The sequence below is a fragment of the Botryllus schlosseri genome, chromosome 3 (genome assembly GCF_051294905.1).
Source record: "Botryllus schlosseri isolate E-star chromosome 3, Bs_hap1, whole genome shotgun sequence".
In the NCBI taxonomy this organism is placed as follows: domain Eukaryota; kingdom Metazoa; phylum Chordata; class Ascidiacea; order Stolidobranchia; family Styelidae; genus Botryllus; species Botryllus schlosseri.
Window position 1 is genome coordinate 7404953 of NC_137238.1, and position 12579 is coordinate 7417531.

A 12579-nucleotide genomic window follows, 5' to 3' on the forward strand; every position below is an offset into this window, starting at 1 on the left:
GTGACACCGGAGGTCCGGTTCCGTTGTATAGTCTATCGAACACCAGAGACGCGTTGCTATTGGTAACCTCCGACGGTCGCATTAAAATCGCGGTGTGATACGTTTGGTTATAGCTCTCTGCGATATCATCCAAAACGTCGATGTAGCGATGTGTGCGGTTCTTGACAAAGTAGCGATTCAATACATTGCGGGTTGTACGAATAAGCCGTTCTACGATGCTAGCCTTAGTATCGCTGTTGGTAAAAAAGTGCTTGACGTGGTTGTCTCTAAAAAACCTCTGTATAACCGACCCGGTAAATTCTTTCCCGGCATCGGTCTGAACGACGTGTGGCCTCTTATGAGCGAATACCTGGTTGAAGCCCTCGATCATATCTATCGGACGCTTTCGTTTCGTGGCGTGTAAAAACATATATTTCGAAAAACAACAAATTGACACCAACACATAACGGTAGCCGTCATTGCTACTAGAAATATTAGACAAGTCCATGAGGTCACTCTGGATCTGAATAAATGGCCCGCCGACGATCGTCTTCTGTCGTTGAAATTTGCCTGTATACGGATAGAATAGGGCAGTGGTTCTCAACCTTTTTGACCTCGCGGCACACTTTGAGAACGAGAAATAGTTCGCGGCACACTAGCACAGTGGTTCTGAACTCTTGGCTTACGGCACAGGCAAACTACCAGAATGCGCATAGCAGCAACCATAGTCTTACAGAGGTGGTCACTGACTAAGTACTACTACCTTTTCGGAGCACTCAAGTAGGCTTTTCTCTGCTTGAGTTTTCTTTTATCTCAGCGGATATCTCACAAATACGTATGCGAATGGTATCATTAGACATATGAATCGTTTACAATTCTTCCCAAACATTTCTTTACAATTTTATTGCAGGCTGGAAGAATAACTTTCTCCGCTTCCGTGCGAGGTTTGAATTATCCGCTTACCACATAACTTGTCTGCTGAGATCTCGTTTAAACTCCAGGCTAAGCTTAATTTCGTGAGATTGGCTTGACAATAAAGTCTGCCCAAACGCATTGTCGATGTAATTAACCGTCGCATCGAAGAGTCCAGTCGCGACCGCCACTAACCGATACAGAGGCGTAGATGTGTATTATGTCAAATTCATTTCCACGCAGATCGTGTGATGGCTCCTGTGGGGATAGTATACCTCAATAGTGTTGCTGGCAGCCACCCGCAGTTGAATTGCAGTTCCGACAAACCGGAATACTAAACCTCCGCGGCGGAGAAATTTGTAACTGATATAATTTTATTAACTTTATTCTCAATTCCCGAATTTGTCGCCTGCAACATAACTTTTTTCCCTGAGCCTACATTTTACCTCCAGTGATAGCACGCTACCTAACAATCGCAATGTGAATGGCTATGTTGGTAATTCTAATTTGTAAACGTGAATATCACATCCAAATGAGTTCATTTCTCGATGGTGAGAATGCTTCCTAGGTGTTGGAGGTTTATGTAGGCTGCTACTCGTCCTTCGTTACGCAAAAGCAGTGTCTCACAAAAAGTGGGTGGCCGTGCTTGGCATCTCAGGAATCAAAATAAGTAATATCGGTATGGCGTAAAATGATCATCGATTACCAAGACATGGCAAGAATACGACTACAAATAGAAACAGAAAAAGGTCATCAACCTGCGTCATATCCCTGTTCTGCATCCGGTTCTGGTGGGGGTGATAAGGATAAGGTGAACACCTTCAGCCACACCTCAATATCAAATTACAATTGCCCGAGTTTAGTTATCACCGCTCTAAATGCTACTATGCGTAGGCAAACTAGCGTATCACCCCCATTGACGGTGGAGGCCCCAGTCTGATTCATGGCAGTGCAGTAGCAAGTTACGAAGAATCGCAGATTTATTAGATTCTCCGCCCCTATACGTTGCTGTGCTCAGAGCGTCTTTACAATATGAAGCCCAGAGAAAGACCCAATCCATGACCTAATGGGGATGTCAGATTGAGATACGGTCGCCTCGACATCCTTATATGTGTTCACTGCATCGTATTGTGCATCGTGTGTCTTGATCGGGTAAATTCAATAGAAAAACCTACAATGACACACTCCAAATTTGGATTTTTCTTATACTTCGACATAGTTTACCACATTTGCTCGCGGCACACCTGAGCAGTCCAATTGGCACACTAGTGTGCCGCGGCACACCGGTTGAGAACCACTGGAATAGGGTGTAGCTATCCTCTTGTTTCAAATCCTTCTTGTCGGGGTGTAAGTATTTACCGCGATAGCTCGCCGGGGCTTTGATATCAAAATATTTATCCTTATTCGTCATCGTCGTAGGCCGTCCACGACCCGTAGAGCTGGGGCGGCTTCCTGTTAGCTCGCCGGCTACGTTTGATGATCTCTTGCAGTGGCGGTGATCTTTTAGCTATCTTGCTTGTGGTGGGGGTACTTGGAGACGACGGGGCTTTCGGTGTTACTTTCGAGGTGACCGGCTTCACTTCGTGTAGTAATTCGCGGAGAGTGGCTATCTGATCGTTCGTGAACCCGTTGGAGGTGTTGGTCATCTTCATCTGAAGAGGCTTGTCGATCTGACCCCGTTGACTTTTATACTTTGAGATGGCAGAGTTATACAAGGACAATTTCTTGTCAGCCGAAACGTCCATAGTCAAAATCGCGCTGATCGATCGGTCCATCTCGGAGTTCAAATCAGTCGCGTTAGAGGGGGCTAGAGGGTTAGGCGATATAACCACTTTTTTGAAATTCATTTTTTACCAAAAACAGATTTCAACAACGACGCCGCCAATGGCAGGATTGACAAGATACCGCTAATAAAACCACCTCGTTGGGTGTTGGCGTGTAATACACGTCTCTTGGTCTTCAAGCTCAACTTTTTACTTGTCAGCTTTCGAATTTTGTCTTTATGCGGGTGTAAATTTTGTATATGGCGTTTTGACAGTCGCAGATTGCCGTTCAAAACATTCACACAGACTTCACAAAATGCTTTCACCAAACCAGAAGAGCTCCCCAATAATATATCTTTCCGTACCGCGGGCGACGCCTTGGACAGAAATTTCAAAGTCTCGCCGTGCTTCTTAATATAACAGTGACGTTTCGGCAGCGATTTGGTCCGAGCCATTATGAATATAGTGTCAAAGTACCGGCACTTTCGCTATTTATAGTGGCATGTACAACACGAGTTCATCCCCAGGAAACACCCCTGTTTTAACACGACTAGAATCGGGTGTGGCTTGCGTCAAATCTATAAATAGGTATCCGTGAGCGTTCTTTGTCGCGTCAGCATACGCGTCAACTAGAAACTTTGAGTTACCCGGAAACATTTGCTTGCCAAGCACCCTAATCTGAGATCGATCTCTAGGATTACGCATGATAATCAAATACTGGGTGCTGAGACTGAGGTCCCTCGATCTTTTGGACTGGAAATATAGATTTTGTACAGCGAATATTGTGGTCACCGATCCGTGATTCGCGTAGACTGTAAAGAAGGGGGAGCTATGATTTTTTCGAATGTGCACTTTCCGTATTCTCTGCTTTTTATACCTGTTTTTGCATTATGCTCTCATGTTGACTCGAATTATTCTATGCATCTTGAACCTTTCACAATAGTGCTCGTTTTCTCGTGTTGTTTACAGACGATAGCATTAACGCGGCAGGTCAATAGCTTACAGCAGGTGGGGGAAAAGCGTATTGTGTTTCATGATTGTATAATACAATGAGTTTTTTCTTTTCAGATTTTATCAGCGCACCTACGACTTAGGGTTTTAGCCGAGTCACAAGTCAATCTCAATTTTATAGTCTTGACTCGATTCAGGTCGAGTCATTTTCAATTCACCACCGAGTCAAGTCCAAGTCATTGTGTTGACCGCTTAGTTTCCAGTTAAAGCCTTGTTAACCCACTTTTTATACCGCTGTTTGGTGATATTGAATGGTTCTCATTCATAATATAGCCTACTAATTTCTGGTTGCATTTTCGAATACAGGTACCAATAGACGAATTCCCAATAATGTGGTCACTTTACTATACTTCGAAATTGCAATGAAATGTTGGTCTCGACCGTCTCGAGTCATATGACTTGACTCGAGTCAAGTCATTTCCGAATTTTTCGAAAATGACTCGAGTCAAGTCAAGTCATCAGAAAATCGTGACACGAGTCGAGTCATGACGCGAGTCATTACAACCCTGCTACGACTACATGCAATAAGTCTCGACATTTCGACTATGTCCAGTCCACTTTTTGAAACTACTCACCCCAGTAGCCTACTTTTTCAAACTTCACTTTCTACTTATACTTGAAAGGTAGTTTGATGTCTTGTCAATCGCTATTGATACTTAAGTACTAACTACGACTACTCTGACCATCTTTGTTTGGAAGTGACCACCTACAATAACTAGGGCTGGCCACAATGATTTGAGTACTTGAATCTGAATTGAGTATCAATTCCAATGATTCGAGTCGAGTAAGAGAAAGTAAGTTTCGAGTACAATATAGAATCGAAATTCTAATTCTCAGTAAAGTATTATATATTTTCAGTATTCGAAACTATATAATACTTTACCGAGAATTGGAATTTCGATTCTATATATCACTGTGAGGCCTTGAAACCGTGTGTGATGACCTTTATTTCACAGAGTAACCAAGGCTTTTATTGACTGAAAACGAGCACTATACGCAACACAGCTAGGCCAGTAACTATAACGTACCAAGAAATGACAAATTAGGAGCGAGACAATAAATAGAGGAAAAGACAGGTAATCAAGTAATAATTGATTTAACTAAATGTAAAGGACGAGACAATTGCGCACAAGAATTCACCACACCGTGATTGGTCGAATCGCAGAATACGAAACACGTAGGACATAGCTACGCACGTTCGTGTAAATGACACATGTGTTGTCACATAGTACAATGAGCTAGGTATGATCGAAAATTCACCAAACAATCTTCGATGTGATGTAGAACTGGAAATTTTGTCTTTGAAGTTGCATACAACTTGTCATCATTCATACTGTTGTGACGTCATAATGAGATAATCGAATCGAAGCTAAATACTCGATTCAGCATCGAATCACCGGGTACTCGATTTTGCCTAGCCCTAATAACAACTCGCTAAAAGTATGTAATACCTCCAATAAATATAGTTTTTGAAACTTCTTATATACAACTTGTGTAGACCTACTTTTCAGAACTTTCCTGTTTCTTTTAAGTGATTTTTACAAGCCTTGTGAATCGCTAATTATACTGGAGTAGATGTTAACAGCGTTGCTACTACTTCTACTCAAGTGCAAACAATGATTACTTTGATCACCCACCAACTATTGAGTAGCAGCGGTCTGTGGACATACGGGCATGCGACACATGAGCATGCGAGTTAAATTACGGGTTAGGGTTAGTTTTGGGGTTATGAAGTCACATACTGAAGTGACGCATGCTAAAGTGTTCCATGCTTAACTGTCGTTTTCCATTGTGTCGCATGCTCATATGTCGGGCAATCGTATGCAACACATCGAACAAATCTACTTTTCAAAAGTAATTACTAGAGCATATTTCAGAACTTCATTCTCGACTTCCATTTCAAATAGATTTGACACACCTTGTAACTTGTTACATCTATGTATCTATAATAAATTCACGACATTACTTCAACTTCAGTACAAAAGATGATTACTGTGACCACCTCTGGCTTCCATATAGTGAGTTCAACGTTTTTACCTTCGATTGCTTTCTGAGTTTTTCCCGAGCATGGCGCAGCACCAATTTTGTAGAGTAAAATCAACGCTTGTTCTAGGTGGCAGTAGTTCTAGAAGGCATTCTTTGTACAGCCTGCTTGACGTTGTTGCCATCAATTGAAGACATTGTCGATCTAGAAATTTTACATGATTAGAGTAGGTTTAGTGAAGGCATTTGTCAAGAACTCAAGGCAGGTATCCATAACATCCTGTTAAAAAACAAAAACAATGGTGTACAAGCTTGGCAAATGAGTACTCGAATCTAAATCGAGTATTAATTCAATTACCAGTGAACTCGGGCCATGGTGAATTCGGCCCATTGAACTCTGCTTCCCCTCGGTGAACTCGGCCTAAACCTAAGCCCCTCCAACCCTAATCTTGGGATACACCGAATTCACCATGTGCGATCTGATCCTTGACGTTCTGCACTCTTCTTCAACATTATACAGCTCCGTACGCCTAATAGAACATTTTATACATCCGACATACGATACCGTCCCCCCAAAGGGAATAACATTCACACGACATATCCACCACCACCAATTCGTCAATCGCCATTGCCTTCAATTAATAATACAATTCACGACATTTATAATAATTTGTATTGACAAAGTCATCATGGGCCCAGTTCACCGAAGGCCGAGTTCACTGGTCACCATTAATTCTATTGATTTAAGCGAAGTAGATGACTTTTTCAAGTAGACCTTCTGAAATTATACGCTCTTTGCCAGCAAGAGTACAGTTATCAATAAACTTATAATTTTGATACCATTTTCCAATGTGGAAGTAGCATACAAAATACGTAGTACAAAGCTAGTCACTTTAGTGGAAATGACATATCTGTGAAGTCATGATTAACCCAATGATGCATAGTCACAAAGTGCAATGAAATAGGTATCGGTCGAAAATACACCAAATTATCTGTAATTTAGTCTGATGTAAAACTTACATGGCATCATTGTATGTTCTTAGTGAAGACATAAAAGATACGTTTTCAACCTTCCATAATACTCATACTGTTATGAGTATAACATGATGAGTGATTATCGAATACTTGACACTTAACACCAGATTCAGAATCAATTACTCTTCACTCAGGTGCTCGATTTTGCCAAGCCCCACTAATCAGAACAGAAGTGACGCGGCCAAGCTGAGATATTTATAGAAATCATGCATACCAGATCAGCGTCACTGTGAATTATGGCACACTTGGATTCAACGAAACATCGATATAATATCAAAATATCATGCAGCAATTTTGAGCACCACTGGCAAAATCCTGATCGGGAACCACCGTCACAGAGTCTATTTGCGCATCATTTATGACACTTTTTTCGGGCTAATAAATCGCTGATTAATGAACATGAACAATCATAAATCATCACTCCAACTTACATGATTCAACTTCTTAATCCATGGAAAATGCACGACTGCGATGCGTTGCTCCAAAGTTGAAAAGTACTATATAACATTGCCTGTTCCATATTTAGACTCCTGCTAAAAATGAAGCAATGTTGTATACGCAGACCCAGGTATGCCGCTGCCTCATCCGCATGAAGAATCCATTGATAATAAGGGTCAATAGTGTGCTTTCTTATTCAAGACAACATGACTATCAGCAAAGCAATCAGTCTTCCCTAGGGCCCATCTACTTTGTGAATGTCGCTGTAATGTAGGCAATGTTTATATATTTTGTGAATGTTGGCACAATGTCTCCGTGCAATATAGGCCTACTTATTGGAAGGTAATCGGCGAAATATCTAAAGATCAATGTCAACTCATGGTCCAAGAAGAAGTGAAAATTCAAATGGAATAATTATCTACTTTCACCAATTTTAAACTTTCATAATATATGACGAGGAACGTGCAAGATATCCAATGAGCTAAATGCGACTATAATTTTTGCGACTACTATTTCTTACCAGGGATTTCAAGATATCGTATAGTTAAGTTATATGTATATAAATTATAAGTTATCGTTATATTGCAAGTTATAAGTAAGCATTTTAAGTATGTTGCACGGCGACATTGCCGACATTGCGACAACCCGTCTTCCCCATGAACATGTTAAAATCCATGTAGTTTATAATTGGTTTAGCGTTGGGGTATCATTAAATTAAGCTGAGGTTAAAGTTGGGTTAACTATAATGATTGTTCCTAGAATACCCTAACATTAAACTAATAATAAAGCCATACATTTTGACATGTTCACCGAAAGCCTCGACTAGTATCAATGGTTTTAATGTTGTTGTGGACACAACACAAAATTACGACAAATACGAGAATATACATATGCCAGTCAATGGGATGCTAATATTCATTAGCGTAGGCGCAACTATAGTTTTCAGCCACAAATTCAGCAATCTCACATTCCGTAAAGGAACATCCTATAATACACTTTCAAATTATGTAGCTATATAAACCTAACCACTGGCTATAATACATCCATCAATGCTGCATGGTTTGCTGCATGGATCTTGCAGTCTTTGGAAATTCATGTCAAACTTTTCATAGTATATACCGTACACATCAAACAGTAAGTTGGATATTACAACAACATGAAACCCACTGTGCTGCAAATCGAACTTCAATGATTACATATAATTAAATATTATCATGATCATGCTCATCGCTAGTATTACAAGTACTGCATAAGTTTACGATTAGCAGCGGGTCGATTAGTTTCGTTCGTACATGATAAACCGCGGCGCAGACGTGCCACTAGAATCATAGTGAAATTCATTACGGTTATCGCAGTTAATGATGACCGAGGCTGTTGCTGTTCAATAAATATAGCACTCAAATACCAAGCTTCCGTGATCTCTGCCTTTCCAGTACTCATGACAGCGACAACATCAATAATAATCAATAGCAGGCACAATCCATCCACGCCGTTAAGTATCCTATTCTAAACTAAACCATTCCTGTGATAAATCCGTCACTCCGCCATTACTACAAAACCTGTTCTTTCAAATTCAAATCGATTCACGCGCGAATGCTCGCCAGACAGAAGAACGGGTCTTTTGGTTTTATGGTTGAATGAATTTCAAGCAACAGGCGTGCTCGGCTCGACACTCGAGACTCGACAGATATCGGAATGCCTCATATGCATTATCGCTGGCCTCTTGCGCAGTGCGGCCTTAATTATCGATAATAGCCGGGCAGACTGAGTATAGTTCCGTGATTGGAATAGTCATCACCATACCGTTATTACGGTTGTCAAGTTTTCATGTCGGAAGATTTCACATGCATTGGGTATACGGTATATTTGAAATAACATATTTTGCCTTGATGTGGACATTACGATCCAGTAATGTCACAATAAAATAGTTGTATGTCTCTACATCGTACATAATATGTGCGGCCGCGATCATCGATAGCCGGGCTTCTGAAGTTCCGCGCGATAGAAAGTCATCGCCATATCATCAATCAACATTCTCGTATTCACTCCGATAGATTACAAATGGTGAAATGTATCATGACATTCATGAGTGTATTCAGAAAACTATTTTGCATTGATTGCACAATGCACACTTGAATTCATAGAAACGATTTCCAAGTAGGGACATTCTGACGAACTCCTGTGTAGGTGGCAGTGATGAGCGGAGTCTGCTTTTCGAGACTCCGAGTCCCTCCGACAACTTTGGTCACTGAGGCAAAGTCCCTCCGACTCCGGGGATCTCAATCCCAGACTCCGAGATAACCCGAAGAATCTTGTCCAGTCTCCGAAACATATTCAGACCATTGTCGAAGAATCCCAATCGATGTATTCAATAGCCTGTCTGATATTCATACCAGTTTTTTAGTATCCGTGAATTGCCGAACAGTCGCAACATTACTTCTGAGAGTCAAGTTCCCTCCAACAAAATGGACAGTCAAGTTAATAGAACTGCGACCCTTCAGATCAGTCCACATATCTGTGGTGATGCCAGCCAGCCAATAAAACTTGATAGCAACTCTTAGTTCCTCTGACAGCTTCTGCTTCAAAGATAAAGCCTCCTCATCCAACTTACGTTTCACCGTAAATCTGAATGGCAAAACACGTCTTCTGCACAACACCACGGCAAACCTGCACTTCTTCGGTATTCTCCACCCTGCGTTCAGTGTTCCCCATGATCACCTTCTCCTTTGATTTCTTGCTTACTTTTCTGTTGGAAGAAACGAACTTTCTTCAACTGCGATCAATTCTTCTTACACGCTTCGATATGTCTTCGAAGATGCGACGTACCACTTGTAAACTTGTGATGCTTGAGCTGAACATTGCAATTTTGACATCTCGCAAACCCAGTATACTTGCCGTTATTATCATCCAGCATCAGAGTGAAATCCTTCCAAACGTCACTCTTTTTCTGCGTCTTTGTGAGTAACCCACTTGACGTCGACGGTGCTTCAGCCATTATATTAAAACGACGAAGGAAGACCAGTCAGTTCGAACTAACTACCACTAACACCACTGAAATCGACGATCACATCACAGGTTTCAGTAAATTAAGTTCCGCATCGCCATGAAACAGTTGATGGAACTGCACTGCACTAAACATACATGATGCATCACTGACGCACCGATCGACGCTCCTTGGAGTTGACTAAATGACTAGTGACTACCAATTTTGAAGCTGATACATGATATCTGGAATTTGGAGTCTGAGACAGACCAGCAGCAGAAACTTGATTGCGGTGCTGATTTTTCTTATCACATCAAAGTCATTTCTCAATCAAACCAAACATTACATGACGAAAATTCAGAAGAGTTCTGGATGACTGACTACGTCAATCACTATTGAAGGAAGTGTAGTTGAGTTGATGCGAGCAGAGCAGAGCAGACGGCTGTACCGTAGTTATTTAGTGTGGTTGTTCAGAAATGCAATCATTAAGTCATGTAACATATTGCATAAGTTGTTATTGTTTCCATCCAGATACTTGCTTGTCGTATGTATATTTCTCACAGATATTATAATATTGATGTAACACTTATTATCCATATCTCTCACTGCAAATTGCAAGTACGGTACGATGAAAGTTGCGAAAAGTTATCACAAAAGTGGTATCGGATATTATCTTGTTTCAACTGATACCAACGTTGGGAACACATTTTCACAAAATGGACCTATTACTATGTTGAATGTCATCTCATCAGGATGATGGGGTATATTCCGTTATGATCATGAACTTGCTGGAAGAATCAGGGTAGCTAAAGGCTGTACCATAAGGAAGCCCCGCTGTATGTTGCTGATTGTAAATGTTTCGCACAATTACTGGGGTGGCATGTTAATTAGCCACAAAACAAATACGCAAGGAGGAATGTAATGTGACTATCTAGAAGACTGCAATGACAGCAACGTGGATTGCAATGACAGCAACGTGGAAGATCTTATCTCATAATATGGTGACATTCAGCAGTGGATTCAAAGACTGCATCTCAAGGCAGGGAGCGAATGATGCACTGCGAATGGTGTTGGATGGCTTCAAGTTTGTGAACTACAGACACTGCTCAATGGAAATGTCTTGCTAGATCACTAGGTTACTCTCCAGTCCCCAATTGCAGTGCAGATGGCTGATTTTTATGCACTTGGCAATCATTTTTGCATGTTACCCGTCATATTACAACTTTACAAGGTGTCAACTGTCTGTGTTTTGGTTTGTAATCAATAGTGTCTTCTGCTCAAAGATATCGGGGGCACCGGGCAAAACTTACAATACTCCGTAAAACTCCGGAAAAATATTTGTTGTAAACTCCGACTCCACTCCGGGTATCACAAAATTGGCAAAACTCCGCTCCGACTCCACTCCGACTCCGCTCCGGTGCTCATCACTGGTAGGTGGCATCCAGGCATCATACCATTGTGACATCCACTGGAATGGTCATAGGTGACTGGCACAGGAGCATTCTAAAATTCACTTCCTCTGGTAGTCACCTGGAGTTACATAAATTGACGTCCAATGTTGGGCATACTGAGCAAGTCCTCCGTAACTGAGGGTGGGAGGTGGGACGAGTGGGAACAATTGTGGACATACCAGTAACTCCACGGGATATCGGGTGTTTGCTGGGTAGTGTTCGGCGATGGGTCAATCGAAAATTGCACATATTTCTGATGCAGTCAATCATTCATTGATGGTCACTGCTCAGTAAAACAAGTTGATTGACAGCGTGCTCATAAGATTATAAATTTGAATCTGATAGGTTTCACAAATGCCACTCCAAACTGCTTTCCAGAAATGGTAGATATTGTGTAGATGTTAGGCCTGCTTTTCGTACTTGTGCTCGTGCATTCGGGAATGCAGCAGTACTTTCCGCCTCTGCTTTCACAACCTTCCGAAGTAGAGCTCATAGTCGGCAACCATTAGTGCACATTACCGTATGTTGCCGCACCAACGTCCGACCATAACCGTAAATAAGTGCACAGATGTAAAAATAACAGGCAGGTTTCACTCGTTTGAATAATTCACACTCTGAATCCAATACTAGAATCACCTTCGGCAGCTCAACACTGAAATCATAGCAATTTACAGCGCTAACCTGCTAGTTGCTATGCTGAAATTACCGAATGTTTATATTCGATACTGAAAGTGTCCACCTAGCACCAGGTGTCGCTGTAAACCACAACATCGATACTATTCAGATGAAACTCTCCATGCCAGCTACGCTGTAAATTGCTATGGTGTAAATACAGGCGTAAAGCGATCGCCTGTCCAGCTGCAAAACCTGTGGCGAAACATGAAACGGAAAGCGAAAAAACAATTTGCTCAACAGCGACGTCATCAATTAGGGACTGGTGGTGGTGCCCCCGCTCCTCCATTAGATGACACGACGCAACAAATAATTAGGAAGTATCTGTGCCTACTGCACGAATTCATTTCAC